Here is a 14,594-nt window from a genome sequence, read left to right on the forward strand (position 1 = left end):
CCTCACCTGCCCAGAGAAGGAACTGCTTTCTGGTGGGCCCACGTGGGAGCCTGTTCTCCGGAGGATAGGACAGATATTCTTGCTTGTATACACATTCAGGAAAACATTTGTTTTCCTTTCAAGATACGATGAATTATGAGACTAAAAATCCTTAATTGATCAACAGCTGAAGTTAAGATAATTTATATAGGAACCAAAGTAAGCATTTTTTTTCATTTCAGATATTTCCTCTGTTATTGGCTAATTCTCTGAGTTGTTGGCGTTCTCTGTGAAGTTTTGACAAAGACAGAGAAATTTTCCATTTATATTCATAGATGCAGCTAGGTTTATTTGGCCATGTAGAACAAATTTCCTAGGTTTAAAAAAAAAGTCACAAAATTGCCATGTGTAGGATTCAGGCAAATGACCCTTTTCAGGGTTCTGGGGTGGCTCGTGTTGTGTGCACAGCACTCTGCGTGTTTGAGACTTCCATCGGCTCTTGATGAAGCTGCGTAACAGCCTTGGGTTGACAGAGCCTCACAGAGGTTTGGGAGTTTCTCTTTGCTGCAGAGGGAACCATAGCTAGTTTAGAATTTTTCACACTATGACAACAATACTTCCCAGACCCCTGAGTCTTTTGATACCCAGAAGAGTGCTAGCTTGCTTCACTCTTTATGTGGCCGTAAGCCCTGAGATCATTCTTTAATTGTTTAGTAATACTGTTTCACACACAAAACCCCGTCCCTTCTCTCAATCTATAGAGGTAAGAGTTTAACTCTCCTTAAGCCTCTTCATCACAGGTTGTGAGAAATTTTGGACGTCTTTGTGGTTTGCGTCAGCTCAGTCTCTGAAGACAGGTTTCAGGGACCTTTCCAAGTTCACAACCCCATGTGTGCACTTTAAAGCAAATAAACCCAGACAGTTTAAGAGACGGTGTCTTTTCGGGGCTGCTGCTTGCTTGGCTTGGTGTTCTGCTCATGGCTCTGGCAGGCTGTTTTCTTCCCCATTGAAAGACGTCTGCCGAGTGAGCAACATGTCCACTTGGTCCTAATATTTGGGGGATGCATTTTTCTTGCCGAAGACATTGGCAGACCTTGAAGAAATGGCTTTAAAACTCTTCAAAGGGGAATTGATCACCAGTTTAAAAGTAACTAAGAGAAAGGCTAGGTGTGGATGGGTAGGTGTTTTACAGTCTTCTTTATGCTGTCAGATATTTTGTGATATGAAGTGGGCTGATGTTATTTTATGTGGTAAGTAAATGTTGGATACACTGCCTGTAGAAAATATAGGGACTGTACCATTATTGTTATTTTGCTGCTTTGATTTACTTTTGAGCCCCCTCTCTTCTCCATGATGGGGTGTGGGCATTGTCTGCCCTCTTGGATACTTACAGCATCTTAACTTTTCATGTGCAGTATAAGCAGAAGCCTTTTGTCTTTTCTCTAGCTCTGTGAAAGTCCATGCACAGAAGTTCTCTGGTATGAGAGCAGGGCAAACAGCTTCATGTCAGATAGAAGCTAGATGTATGTAGTATTAGTAGTAGTTATATCTGAAGAACCAGTTCATTATAAAGGAGAAAGCTCAGGACACACCACCATTTTGCATCATTGTTTTGTTTTTCCAGTGTATTTGGTCAGATTCTCTATGTTATCCTAGTGGTCTAAGTGCATTTGTAGTTTTGCATATTTTCATAATGATGAAAATACCGTGGGGCTTCAATTCTGATTCTTAAAGGGATCACTGAGAGAAAACAACTTTGCTAGTCTTTCCAATACCTCTCACCTCATGAGAGACCCTGAAAGCCAGTGAATTGGATTACCAGCAGGACTGGGAGAAAGCTCCCAGCAGGACTTTGCTGATACCAGCCCCAGGGAGCAGCCAGGCTAGAAGAAATTTTGATCTTAGGAAATTCTGGTGACAAATGCTTCTCTGGTGGAGTCCTCTTGGGTGGTTTTGAAACCTGTGTTTGGGGTTTGCTATAGGAGAAAGTGTGGACAGCTAAAGGGTGAACTATCGCTTCAAAGAGACTGTGAGAACTTGAAGAAGCCAATAATCAGACCAGGCAGTTGGGCTGGCCAGTGGTAGTGATGAAGCTATGGGGAAATTCAATCTTAAATTTATGTGCAGAGGAATTAGAAATGAGTAGTGTCTTTTCAGGAAAAAGATCTTCTTGCCCAGAAAATCTTTTTGGCACACATTAGCTGTGTGAAATCTATCTAGTGAGAGAGCCTGCACTAAGAACAGAGCAGAAATGAAGGACCTTTAGATAAGAATGTGTGTAATGTGTGTGAGCTTTCATAGCTCAGTAGTTTAGGAAATATTTACTAATATGTAAAGTTAGGCAGTAAGGCCTAATTCTGCCGCAGAAAACTATTTCTTACTTAAAAAAAACAACTTTATATATTAAAGACGGGCTAGGTGGTGGCGTCTCATACCTGTAATCTTAGCTAATCAGGAGGCTTAGATCTGAGGACTGCAGTTCAAAGCCAGCCCAGGCAGGAATAGTTCATGAAAAAAATTGTCTCCAATGAACTACCAAAAACTTGGAAGTGGAGCTGTGGTTCAAGTGGTAGCATGCCAGCCTTGAGTGAAAACTCTTAAGGGACAGGGCCCAGGGTCTTGAGTTCAAGCTCTAGGATTGGTGTGTGCACACACAAAGATGATATATGTCATTAGCTAAAGAGCTCCCTTCTTTTTCCAATTTGCCTAGCATATTATGATACTTACAAAAATGATGACTTAAGATAATTTTTTAAAGCCCTCTAGAATGTCTGTCACAGCTCTTGAGGGGAATGTTTCGAAGTGCGTGTGTTCTCATGGGTAGCACATTCACCACCCTAGCTGAGGGGGTGTCATGGAGCCCCCTGTTCTAGTGGCTTGAGGGCTCTGTCTTCATGGCCTGGAAAAACCCAAGTGCTTGGACAGGTTGAACTCGATAGTAGACCAAATGGAGAACAGGTTGTCTAATGGCCTGAGAGGGGCAGGACTGTGCCTCCGTCCAGACACATGCCAAGACTGCCCAGGAAATGAGCCTCAGCCAAGGCCTTTACTCCCACTTCCTCAGGAGGCATGGCCTCCTGTGCGGCTAAGAATTTCTCCACCACACTGCCAGGTCCCTGAGTCTTCCTGAGCCAGCTAACACCCTTCAAGAAATCATTCAGAAGCTGTTTCTGGTGTTGAGCCATGCAGAGATGGGTTTCTTTAGTCTCCAGGCCATTCTTCTCAGATTGGGAAGTAACTCTTCCTTCCTGGCCACAGAAGGTGTTGATGATGATGCCATCACTAGTGTCAGAGTGCTTAGCAGAGTACCTGGTAGCCAGTGAAGACAGGACATGAATTGTCTCCTTTCTACACATGTCATCTCAGTGCTTAATAGAGTGTCGGGCACACTGTGGAGACATCACCTGAATGGTCCCATTTTTCCATGTGAGGAAACAAAGGTTAAGGAACTTTCTGATACCACATGGCTAGTGACTTGTAGAGGTTAGAATTGAGCCCAGGCCTCTGACCCTAAAGTCTGCAGTTGATCACTGGGCTCAAAATACATCTCCTATTCAGAGGGGAAAAAAAGCATGGATGAGGTACATCTTGAGTTGGGCTTCTTCCTCAGGATTCTAGAGAATATTCTTGTGCCTGCAAATTGAGATCTCATGTTTCCTTTGTTGTGGCGAGAACAGTGAAACAAGGTTTTCCATATGAAGGTCATGGCGAGACTATGGCGAGACGCACAGTCGTGTGCTGGGACTGAGTGCCTTTCCTCGCAATGTTTATGGGAACGATAAAGTCACCAGTGCCAAGGGAAGGTCTTGTCCTGTGACTCGTGCGTGCGTGGCAGTGATGTTGCCTCGTATTTTGCTTAATAATTTTCATTATTTTTAATTAAAGTTGAAGAAGTGCAGACTCTAGCTGAAATTAAGGTAGGTTGTGTTGCCGGAATCTGGTAATTACTTTAATTGATCACAAGATAGTTTCCTTGATCACCAATTAGAGTAAATTGCCGATCATGTTTCAAGACGTGAAGAAATGCCCAAACTGATTTTTTGTAATAGTGTTTTCATTTCTAATCAGACATAAATATCATTTCCTTCCATAGCAATTGTGTTTTATAAAAGAAGGGTTATAGGCCTACAAACATAAAGGTGATTTATAAACAATAGAGTTCTAATTCATTGAATTAGTAAAGGAAGTATTTAGAGGCTTAATGGAGATTGTGCTGGGGAAATTACTTTAGAGTAGCTGGTGCTCATTTTCTTAGTGGGAGATATGTTCTTTTTTAGAACATAATTAAAATAGTCTATAATCAAAATATAAAAGGCAGCTGATTTAAAGAGCATATATCAAAGAGAATTGCTTTGAGTAATGAAAGATTCGTATTGTAAATATGTGCTAGAAGTCAAGTCTTAGAACTTTAATAAGTCATACATGTGATTTGGGCTGAGGTTGCATTTTTAATTCAGGGTACTGTTAAACATTTCACAGATTGATACAGGGGTTTTGTTTTGGTTTTGTGCATCTGATAGTCTTTCTTAGCCCTTTATTCTGTGGAATAAAGTGAAACAAGAGGAACTTTTGGAAAAATTAAAGTTCCCAAAGAATACTTGAGTTGGGGGTTCATGGAAAGAATCTTTAATTGCTGATGGTTTGGAGATTTCCAAATGACAAACTTTATTGGCTCAATTTACTGTGATTGTAATGCTTACATTCCTTCAAATGGCAGAGTGACTTAAAAAGTCATACCTCATCATGCATTCACTGACTAGTTCATAAAATGTTTGTAATTTGCAATAGAGGAAAGACTGAAACCATTATCAGCCATTATATGTTATTTGTTGGCCATATGTTTGTTTGAAACGGCCGTGGCTCAACAGAACATGGCTCATAGACAAACTATGCTGTAAATTGGCACTAAAAACCCACCTAAACAGGTAGGCATATGTTAAGAAGTTAACATGAGCCAAAATATTTTAATATGAACCATATTACGTACATTGTGGGATTCTAGCTCCCTTTGTGATAGGGACTTCATTTGCATGGTTTGTTCACTTTTTCTTCCCAAAGTAAATAATTTCTAAAACTATAGATTATATATGTTTATGTATGTGAATATGTATATGTGTGTATATATGTATATATATATGTGTGTGTATGTATATATACATATGGTACAGATATAAGTGGTACCAAAGAATATAGTCTCTTTTTCTTTTCCCAATTTTTTTTTTTTTTTTTGGCCAGTCCTGGGCCTTGGACTCAGGGACTGAGCACTGTCCCTGTCTTCTTCCCGCTCAAGGCTAGCACTCTGCCACTTGAGCCACAGCGCCGCTTCTGGCCGTTTTTTCAGTATATGTGGTGCTGGGGAATCGAACCTAGGGCCTCGTGTATCCGAGGCAGGCACTCTTGCCACTAGGCTATATCCCCAGCCCCTCTTCCCAATTTTTTAATCACCTGGTTTGGTTCTTACGCTTTCCTGACATTCGCTATCACCCCTTATCGTTCTTGTGTATTATTCTAGGGATATTAATGCATATGTAAGTAGTTTTCTCTTCTTTCATGTGCAATGCACAGACTACCATTAGACATGTCTTTCTCACTTAGTAATCTATCTTGGAGGCACTCTGGTGTCCGAGGATGGTTTCCTCAGGCTACTTGATGGCTGCATTGTATTCCAGCGTGTAAGTGTACCCCAGTCCACTTAATCAGTTCCAACCTTGTGTCTCTTCCAGGCAATGGTGCTGTCATGTTACAAAAAGTAGCACAATTTTAACTTACGTTTGAATGTGTTTTACAGGAAAGATACCTAGAAGTAAAACTGTTTGGACTTTATTTCCCCCCTAAAAGTGGGGACATTTTTAATATGGATCGTATCAGATCGACTTTCTTGATAACTACATCAAATTGTATTCAACAACAATTTACGAAAGTACCTTTCTTTTTGTCTTCATCAGCAGAATATTGCTAAGAAACTAATATGTGTAACTTAGTTTTGGTTGGTGCTTCTTTTTTTTTGTATTTTTTAATTTTTTATTTTTGGCCAGTCCTGGGGCTCGGACTCAGGGCCTGAGCACTGTCCCTGGCTTCTTTTTGCTCAAGGCTAGCACTCTGCCACTTGAGCCACAGTGCCACTTCTGTCCATTTTCTGTATATGTGGTGCTGGGGAATCGAACCCAGGGCCTCATGTATATGAGGCAGGCACTCTTGCCACTAGGCCATATCCCCAGCCCTGTCCTTCTTTTATGAATGAGATTTGAGCAGGCCTTTGTCTTTGTTTCTGTCGCTTTAGTATCAGGGTTTGATCATAGGATAGGGCCTTGCACTTACCCGACAGGCACTGTGCCATGCATCCTAGGCCTTTGAGCAGTTTTTGGAACCATTCAAAATTTTTACTATGTGTGGAAAAAGGACTTTGCCCACATAAAAAAAAGAGGTATAGGAAATCATTGATGCTAAAGAACTATGTACTGCAGGTACAATTTGTCTTTTTATTTTATTTTATTTTATTGTGCCAGTCCCAAAGCTTGAACTCAGGGCCTGGGCCCTGTCCCCTTTTCTCAAGGCTAGCACTCTACCACTTGAGCCACAGCACCACTCTGGCATTTTCTGAGTAGTTTATTGTAGTCTCATGGACTTTCCTTGCCCAGGCTGGCTTCTAACTGTGATCCTCATATCTCAGCCTCTTGAGTAGCTAGAATTCCAGGTATGAGCCCCCAGCACCTGGATGATTTTACTGCCATACAGAGAAACTTTTGTTGTTTTTTTTTTTTATTTTATTTTGGTTTTTGAGGTAGTCTTGCCATGTGTAGCCCAGGCTGGCCTTGAACTCAGATCCTCCTGATTCAGCCTCTTGGGTGCTCTGATTACAGGTGTTTACTGCCATGCCCAACAGAAACATTTTTTTTCTTAGTGATATGGGGCTTAAAGTCAGGGATTTGTGCTTGTTAGGTGAGCTCCTTACCACCTAAGACACTCCTCCAGCCCTGAAACTCTTTTTTTTTTGTGTGTGTGTCCTGGGGCTTGAGCTCAGCCTAGACACTGTCCCTACATTTTTGTAATCAAGGTAAGTACTCTGCCACTTGAGCCATATCTCTACTTCCAGCTTATTTTCTGGTTAATTGGAGATATGAATCTTGAGAACTTGCCTGCCTGGGCTGGCTTTGAACCGTTATCCTCAGATCCCAGCCTCCTGAGTGGCTAGGATGACAGGTGTGAACCACCGGCACTCAACTGAAAGCATTCTTGGTGTCGTAAGAGTTACCTGGTTTTTGGTAGTGGCTTTAAGTTTTCTCTGTGTGTTAAAGTTTACTTCTACACCTGGATAATTTTTCCAATATATTTTTGGATTGTTTGTTTGTATAAGAATGCTATATGCGGGGCTGGGAATATGGCCTAGTGACAAGAGTGTTTGCCTCATATACATGAAGCCCTGAGTTCGATTCCTCAGAACCACATATATAGAAAAGGCCAGAGATGGCGCTGTGGCTCAAGTGGCAGAGTGCTAGCCTTGAGCAAAAAGAAGCCAGAGACAGTGCTCAGGCCCTGAGTCCAAGCCCCAGGACTGGCAAAAAAAAAAAAAAAAAAAAGAATGCTATATGCTTTTTAAAAGGAGTTCTTATCCTTTAATTAAGATTTTTCCCTACTTTCAAAAAGTCTCTGTTTGGACTGAGAATATTTTCTACTCTATTTTTTAATATTCTATCAAGAAGGAGCTTTCCATTCCTATCTTAAGGGTTGCTTTTCTTTTAAGATGGAGGTCTCGCTATGTTGCCATGAACTTCTGTGCTTACACTGTCCTCCTCCCAAGGTCCTGGGACTATAGACCTGCGCTGCCACACCTGGTTCTAAGAAATTGTGGAAATCATCATACAATTTTTTGGGTTTTTTAACGTAATAAGACATTAATGTATTTCCTAATGTTGAGCCATCATTGCATTAGAATAAAGCTTTCTTGCACATGGTATTTTGCTCTTTCCATGGTGTTGCTAGGGTTGAACTAATATGGTATGGCCTTCAGTTTCATTGTCTGTGCTGTCTTATGAGACCGTGAGACAGTGGTATGCCGACTTATAAAAATAACTTGGGATTGTTTTGTCTTTCTCAGGACTAGTTCAGCATTATTCTTTGAAGGTTTTGGAGAATTCCCTTCACTCATAGACTCTAGATCTATGTGATCTCATCATTGCTGGCTGGCAGGCCATTTCTCTTGTGCTTATTTAGTTGTTTAGTTGCTTTTTCTTTTCTGTGGTCAGTTTTGCTCCTTTTTATTTCTCAGAAAACTTTCTTACCTATGTTTTAAAAGTCACTTACATGAAGTTTACATTTCTTTTAAAGTATGTTTAGCATGTTTGAGATTTCCCCTTGTATCCGTTTTAATTTGTTATGTTTTCCTTTCCCATCTCCTTCATTACTGTTTAGGTGAAGCAACTAATTTCTGAAGCTAGAACTTTTTGCCAGATAACTGGCTTTGGGCATTTAAAAAAAATGTCTTTTCCTAATTCAGCTATACCTGCTTTCCTCCTTACATTCATTCCCTCTCTTCTCCACATATTTTCTTCTGAAACTTCCTTACTTTCTTGAGCTGGGTTCTTAGTTTACTTAATTTTGTTCTGGCAGTTTGATTGTTAATTGTTTTTTGGGGCCTCCAGAGCCTCCTTCAGGCTCCCCCTGCTATTTTATTAATTTACATATTTTTGAAATTTATATTTACTTGGGTTATTGCTTTAGATGTGTCATAAGTATATAATAATTGCATTATTAACTTTTTTCTTCTTTGATTAAGAGTTTTTAGAGAAGACTTTAAAAATAATTGCAAGTGATACTTTAAAAAAATACTTGCTTTTGCGTCTTTTTCTTATAAGTTTTTAATCAGAGAATGTTGGTGCCCTATTTCTACTTTTTGGAATTGATTGAGATTTTTTAAAATTGTGAGTTAAGTATATTCAGTGTCAATAAGTGTCCAATGGGTAGTTAAAAGCTGTATTCTCAGTTTTCAGAGCTTAAAAATACATTAGATTTACCTCTTAAGTTTTGTACTTAAGTAAGCCATGTCATTACTTTTGTTTGCTTAATCTGTGATATGTTGAGAGAAGAAATTAAGGTCTCCAATCATAAATGCTTCTGTTTGTCCTGTATTTCCTGTGTTTCATTAATCTTGATGTTATATTATTTGTAGTATAATCATAATTACTTGAGCTTTACTCTATACTTTATATATGTAAATAATCATTCTATCACTTTTAATGTTTTGCCCTATGCCAACCTACCTGATGTGTGTGTGTGTGTGTGTGTGTGTGTGTGTGTGTGTGTGTGTGTGTGTGTGTTGTATTTGCTATTGTACTTTTATTGCCGGTGGTTGAACTTTGCTTTCTGATCCAGTGTCAAAATTTCTCCTACCTTCCCTCCCTCCCTCCCTCCCTCTCTCCCTCTCTCTCTCTCTCTCTCTCTCTCTCTCTCTCTCTCTCTCTCTCTCTCTCTCTCTCTCTCTCTCTCTCTTCTCTTTCTCTTCTCTTTCTCCTGTGTCTCCTCTCTCTTCTTTTGTGCCAGACCTGGGGCTTGAATACTCTGGGCCGAGGTGCTGTCCCTGAGCTTTTTTTTTTTTTATTTTTACTCATTGTACCACTTGAGCTACAGCTGTACTTCCAGCTTTCTTTTTTAGTGCTTAAATGAGATTAAGGGTCTCACCAACTTTCTTACCTGGGCTGGCTTTGACCTGAAGTCCTCAGTTCTCAGCCTCCTGAGTAAGCTAGGATTGTAGCTAAGAGCCACTGGCACTTGGCAGGTCTCTCTTTTTTAATTTCTTGGATTTAGGCTTTTTACATTTATTGATTGGACAGCTATTTTTAGTCTTAGAAAACATGACAAAACCAGTGTTTTTCTCTAATATTTTAAATTACGATGTGGATTAGTTTTTTTGTATGTTTTAAATTTTCATTTAAGTTGTATTTTCTCTGAGAATGGTTTTTAGTTTTGATCTTACAGATAGTATAACTATAATTGTATGTGTGTGTGTGCACGCGCGGATGCATGTGTGCATGTGTGCCAGTTCGCCAGTTCTAAAGCTTGAACTCAGGGCTTGGCTGCTGTCCCTGAGCTCCTTTTGCTCAGGCTAGCACTCTACTACTTGAGCCACAGCACCACTTCCAGCTTTTTCTGAGTAGTTTATTGGAAAGAAGAGTGACATATATTTCCTGCCTGGGCTAGCTTCAAACTGCGATCCTCAGCTCGCAGCCTCCCGAATAGATAGGATTACAGCCATAAGCCACCAGCACCCAGCTAATATAACTATAATTTTAAATAACAAAATTTGTACAGATACCTATGTATATGTCTTCAAACATTCATTCTGGTTAGTTTTGAAAAGAATAGTATTTAAAAAGTCACTGAGTCTTTGACATACCAAGGGGCCAGAAAGGGGAAGAAAGCAGGGAAGAAGAAAAGTGGGAATCATTTGAGGTGGGCTGATTACGTGCAGATCCTTAAACCTTTCCAAATCTCTTTCTCCAGGGCCTGCCACTAGACCTCGAGCTCTTCAGATAATGTTACCATCAAACTGTCAAAATTGTTCTGCTAATTCTATTTTACTGTTACGGTTCAGTTGTACTTCATATTATTTTTTAGTTCTATTGTGTGAACACATATATAGGTATTTGGGTTTATTATTTTTTTTCTTGAGTCTTACTGTGTAGCTCAGGCCAGACTTGAACCTGTAGCAAGGGCTGACTTCAAACTCCTGATCCTCCTGCCACTTCTGGGTGCTAGAATATAGTCCTGCAACCCCCTGTCCGGCTGTACTCTGTGTATCTTATACACCCTTAAAATAGACTTACATCTGTAAAATGTGACTGGTCAGCTTTCAGAGATTTTGGTTTCCTCCACCTACCTCAACTCCTTCCCTTTTCCTTGCACCCCTTTAATAGTTCATAATGTATTTTTCTCTGTAATTTTATCACCCCAATATGTTAAATGTGTTCCTAGGGCTGAGTGAATTTACACTCTGATTGATAGTACCTTTGGTGTGGCTTTTCCACTGATTTCAGCAGCTCTCCATTTGTTTCCTCAAGAAGGATGGTTTGAGAGAATTGGGTGAGTTACTGTATTTCTTTTCTTTCTTTTTTTTTTTTTTTTTGGCCAGTCCTGGGCCTTGGACTCAGGGCCTGAGCACTGTCCCTGGCTTCTTCCCGCTCAAGGCTAGCACTCTGCCACTTGAGCCACAGCGCCGCTTCTGGCCGTTTTCTGTATATGTGGTGCTGGGGAATCGAACCTAGGGCCTCGTGTATCCGAGGCAGGCACTCTTGCCACTAGGCTATATCCCCAGCCCTTCTTTTTTTTTTTTTTAAAGTTCTTTTTTTTTTTTTTTTTTGCCAGTCCTGGGCTTGGACTCAGGGCCTGAGCACTGTCCCTGGCTTCTTTTGCTCAAGGCTAGCACTCTGCCAATTGAGCAACAGCGCCACTTCTGGCCGTTTTCTCTATATGTGGTGCTGGGGAATTGAACCCAGGGCTTCAGGTATACAAGGCAAGCACTGTTGCCACTAGGCCATATTCCCAGCCCCGAGTTACTGCATTTCTGAAATATCTGCCTGTTGCATTTGACTTTGAACAACAGTGTAGCTGGGTGCAAAATTCCTTTTGTTTTTTTAAGTCTTTATAGGAATTCTTCCTCTCACTTAATATTGAATGTTGGTATGAGGAATTTACAAGTTAGTAGGTTCTGTACCAGGTTGAACTAAGAGCCTCAATGCTTGTTTGGCTGGTGCTCTACTATTTGAGTCATGCCTTCAGTTCAGCCTTTTGCTGCTTATTTTGGAAAGGGAATCTCTAAGACTATTTTTCCCTGGCTGGCTTTGAACCACAATCCTCTAGATCTCACCCTCCTGAGTAGATTTACAGGCATGAGCTACCAGCAGCTTAGAAGTAGATTCTTTTCGTCTTTTATATGAATTCATCTTTTTGACTAGATGCCAAAAGGATTTATCTTCCAAGTTTACTGACTTTACTAGGATAATTTTCATGAGTGAATTTTTATAATCTACAAATTTAAATCTTTCATTTTTAGAAGTTTTTCTGGAACTATGTCTGCCTTTTTTTGGCAGGTGAAGGAAAATAGGCAAAGCTGAGGAAAAATAAATTTGAATGGCTTTTGAATATATGCTCAAAAAATTGTACCTAAGCAGGGCTGGGAATATGGCTTAGTGGTAGAGTGTTTGCCTAGCATACATGAAGCCCTGGGTTTGATTCCTCAGCACCACATAAACAGAAAAAGACAGAAGTAGCCCTGTGTGGCTCAAGTGGTAGAATGCTAGCCTTGAGCAAAAAGAAGCCAGGGACAATGCCCAGGCACTGAGTTCAAGCCCCAGGACTGGCAAAAAACAAAACAAAGAACAAACAAAATATTGTACTTAAGCTGGGTAATGGTGTCTCATGGCTTGTAATTCTAGCTAGTGAGGAGATTGAGGTCTGAGGATTGTAGTTCAGAGCGAGCCCTGGCAGGAAAGTTTGTGAGATTCTTATCTCCAATTAACCATCAAGAAGCTGGAAGTGGAGCTGTGGCTCAAGTGGTATAGCACTAGCCTGAGTTAAAAACAAACAAAAAACAACAACATGGAAAACTCAGGTCCTGACTTTAAGGACACCCCCCCCCCCCTTACACTGTACTTAGATAGGTAGATACTTTATCTCTGATCTGTATGCCCCGTAGGCTAAGTTCCCCTTCAGTGAAGTCTCATATCCTTGGTAGAACACATAGATTTTTGCTACTACATTAAAGCAAGTCTGGTGGCCAAAGACTTGAGGTGCACTGTGTGTGCTGTGTCACTCTGGGGTGATGGTAGGAGAGTCCCAGCATCACTTTGGATCTTTTAGGATAGATAGCATGGTTGGGCTTAGTTGTCCAGTGCTTTAAGCTATTTCCCTACTGAGGTTGTATCAGGGTGCTACCCTGATCTGTTTGTTGGATATAGGAGTTTGAATCTCTATTTGTGACTAATTGGAAAGAGAAAGAAGCCATTCTTTTAGAAGACAACAACAGATTCTCAGGCCTGTGGGAAAGCATTTTTTTAAAGACTTATGAAGATCATCATCAGCATATACCACAGCTGATATCATTTGCACCAAGTACTATGCACACCCCTTTATATATGTTAGCATATCTTATATTAGAATGATTACACAAAGGCTTCTCTATGTATGTGTGTGCCAGTCCTGGGGTTTGAACTTAGGGCCTGGGTGCTGCCCCTGAGCTTTTTTGCTCAAGGCTAGCCACAGCTCCACTTTTATCTTTTTGGTAGTTAATTGAAGATAAGAGTTCTTACAGCCTTTTCTACCTGGGCTGGCTCGGAACTGCAGTCCTCAGACTTCAGCCTCCTGAGTGTAATTAGGATTATGAGTGTGAGCAACAGCACCCAGCAAAAGGCTTTTAAAAAAGAATTATCCACATTTAACCGATAAGAAAACTGAGGTTTGGAAAAAAGTCACACGACTGCTAAATGGTTGGTAGTCAGAATTTGAATCCAGAACCCCCTGGTCCAAAGTCCAGGCTCTTCATGACTGTATTATTTTTAGTCAGTGTTGATAATTCGTCTTGTACCTCTCATAATGCTTACCAAAATAAGGCACTTTACGCAGAGGGCAGAGTAGAAATTCTCACTGTACACCATTTAATGCAGGTCAATTCTGTATCAATATTCAGGCTTTCTGGGCCTGCCTTACCTTGCATGTTTATGGAATGAGAAGTGTCAGGAAAGTGAATTGTTTTTCCACAGACAATTCCATATGTGGTTAGATGGATTTTGCGTGAATTTGGCTTCCTTTTTCTGTGGGAAGACTTTCAGGTCTGAATGTCAAAATGGAAATCATTATCCCAAATAACACCGGTTCTGGGAGGGGATGCACAGGGAGCAATGGTGTGGGATCATTTAAGATGGCAGTGCTTGTCTTTCTCACTGCTAACCAGGAAACACGCTCTCTGTCATAGAGTGATCCGAAACACAGAGCCCAGCTGACGTCAGATTGGTTTTTCTGGATGGGGTAATGAAGTTAAATATTGGTTTATGTGGGTGGGCCTGGAACCATTACCTGAATCTCAGGGGTGCTCTGCCTTTTCCTCACAGTGCTATTGTCTGCAATCACCCTCATAAAAATCTGAAAGCAAGCAAGCAAGCAAAAAAAAAAAAAAAGGGTTTTCCTCGTAGAGCAAGTTTGCCTTCTGCTTTCTGCCTTCCGCATGGGGCCAAGGCAGCTGCAGAGGGCTGGTGGTGGCCTGTGGCAGGGTGGCCCTTGCTTGTCTCCTGTATTCTTCCCCAAGGCTGATGGCCAACGCTGTCCGCTCCACTAGCTGTGCACCAGCCAAGGACCCCTGGCAGTGTAGAGGGTGGCAGAGGGGCAGGCGTACCACTCCTGTCCTGCCTGAGGCAGGGTGAGGAGGCCTGTAGTGTCAGCCTGCTAGTGCTTTCTTGGTGCTGTGTGCTGTGTGCTTTAGCAACCAGGTCACCAAAAACAAAAGCAACAGAGCTGCTGCCAGCAAGGTGGCTGCTCAGGGCTAGGACCAGGTAGAAAGACCCAGGGCTGTGGGGGGTGAGGGCGTAGGGAGGGGGATGGGTGGCGGGTCATTCCTGTGCTGAGCCCCA

At 41.2% G+C, this 14,594-nt stretch overlaps 1 protein-coding gene across 1 annotated transcript in view; it reads left to right on the top strand.

The window, feature by feature from the left end:
- The window catches only part of Pcbd2 (pterin-4 alpha-carbinolamine dehydratase 2), a 47,577-nt gene that overhangs the window by 30,371 nt on the left and 2,612 nt on the right, over positions 1 to 14,594 (top strand). The gene's annotated exons all lie outside the window — the stretch shown is intronic.

The sequence above is a fragment of the Perognathus longimembris genome, chromosome 25 (assembly GCF_023159225.1).
Source record: "Perognathus longimembris pacificus isolate PPM17 chromosome 25, ASM2315922v1, whole genome shotgun sequence".
Taxonomy (NCBI): Eukaryota; Metazoa; Chordata; class Mammalia; order Rodentia; family Heteromyidae; genus Perognathus; species Perognathus longimembris.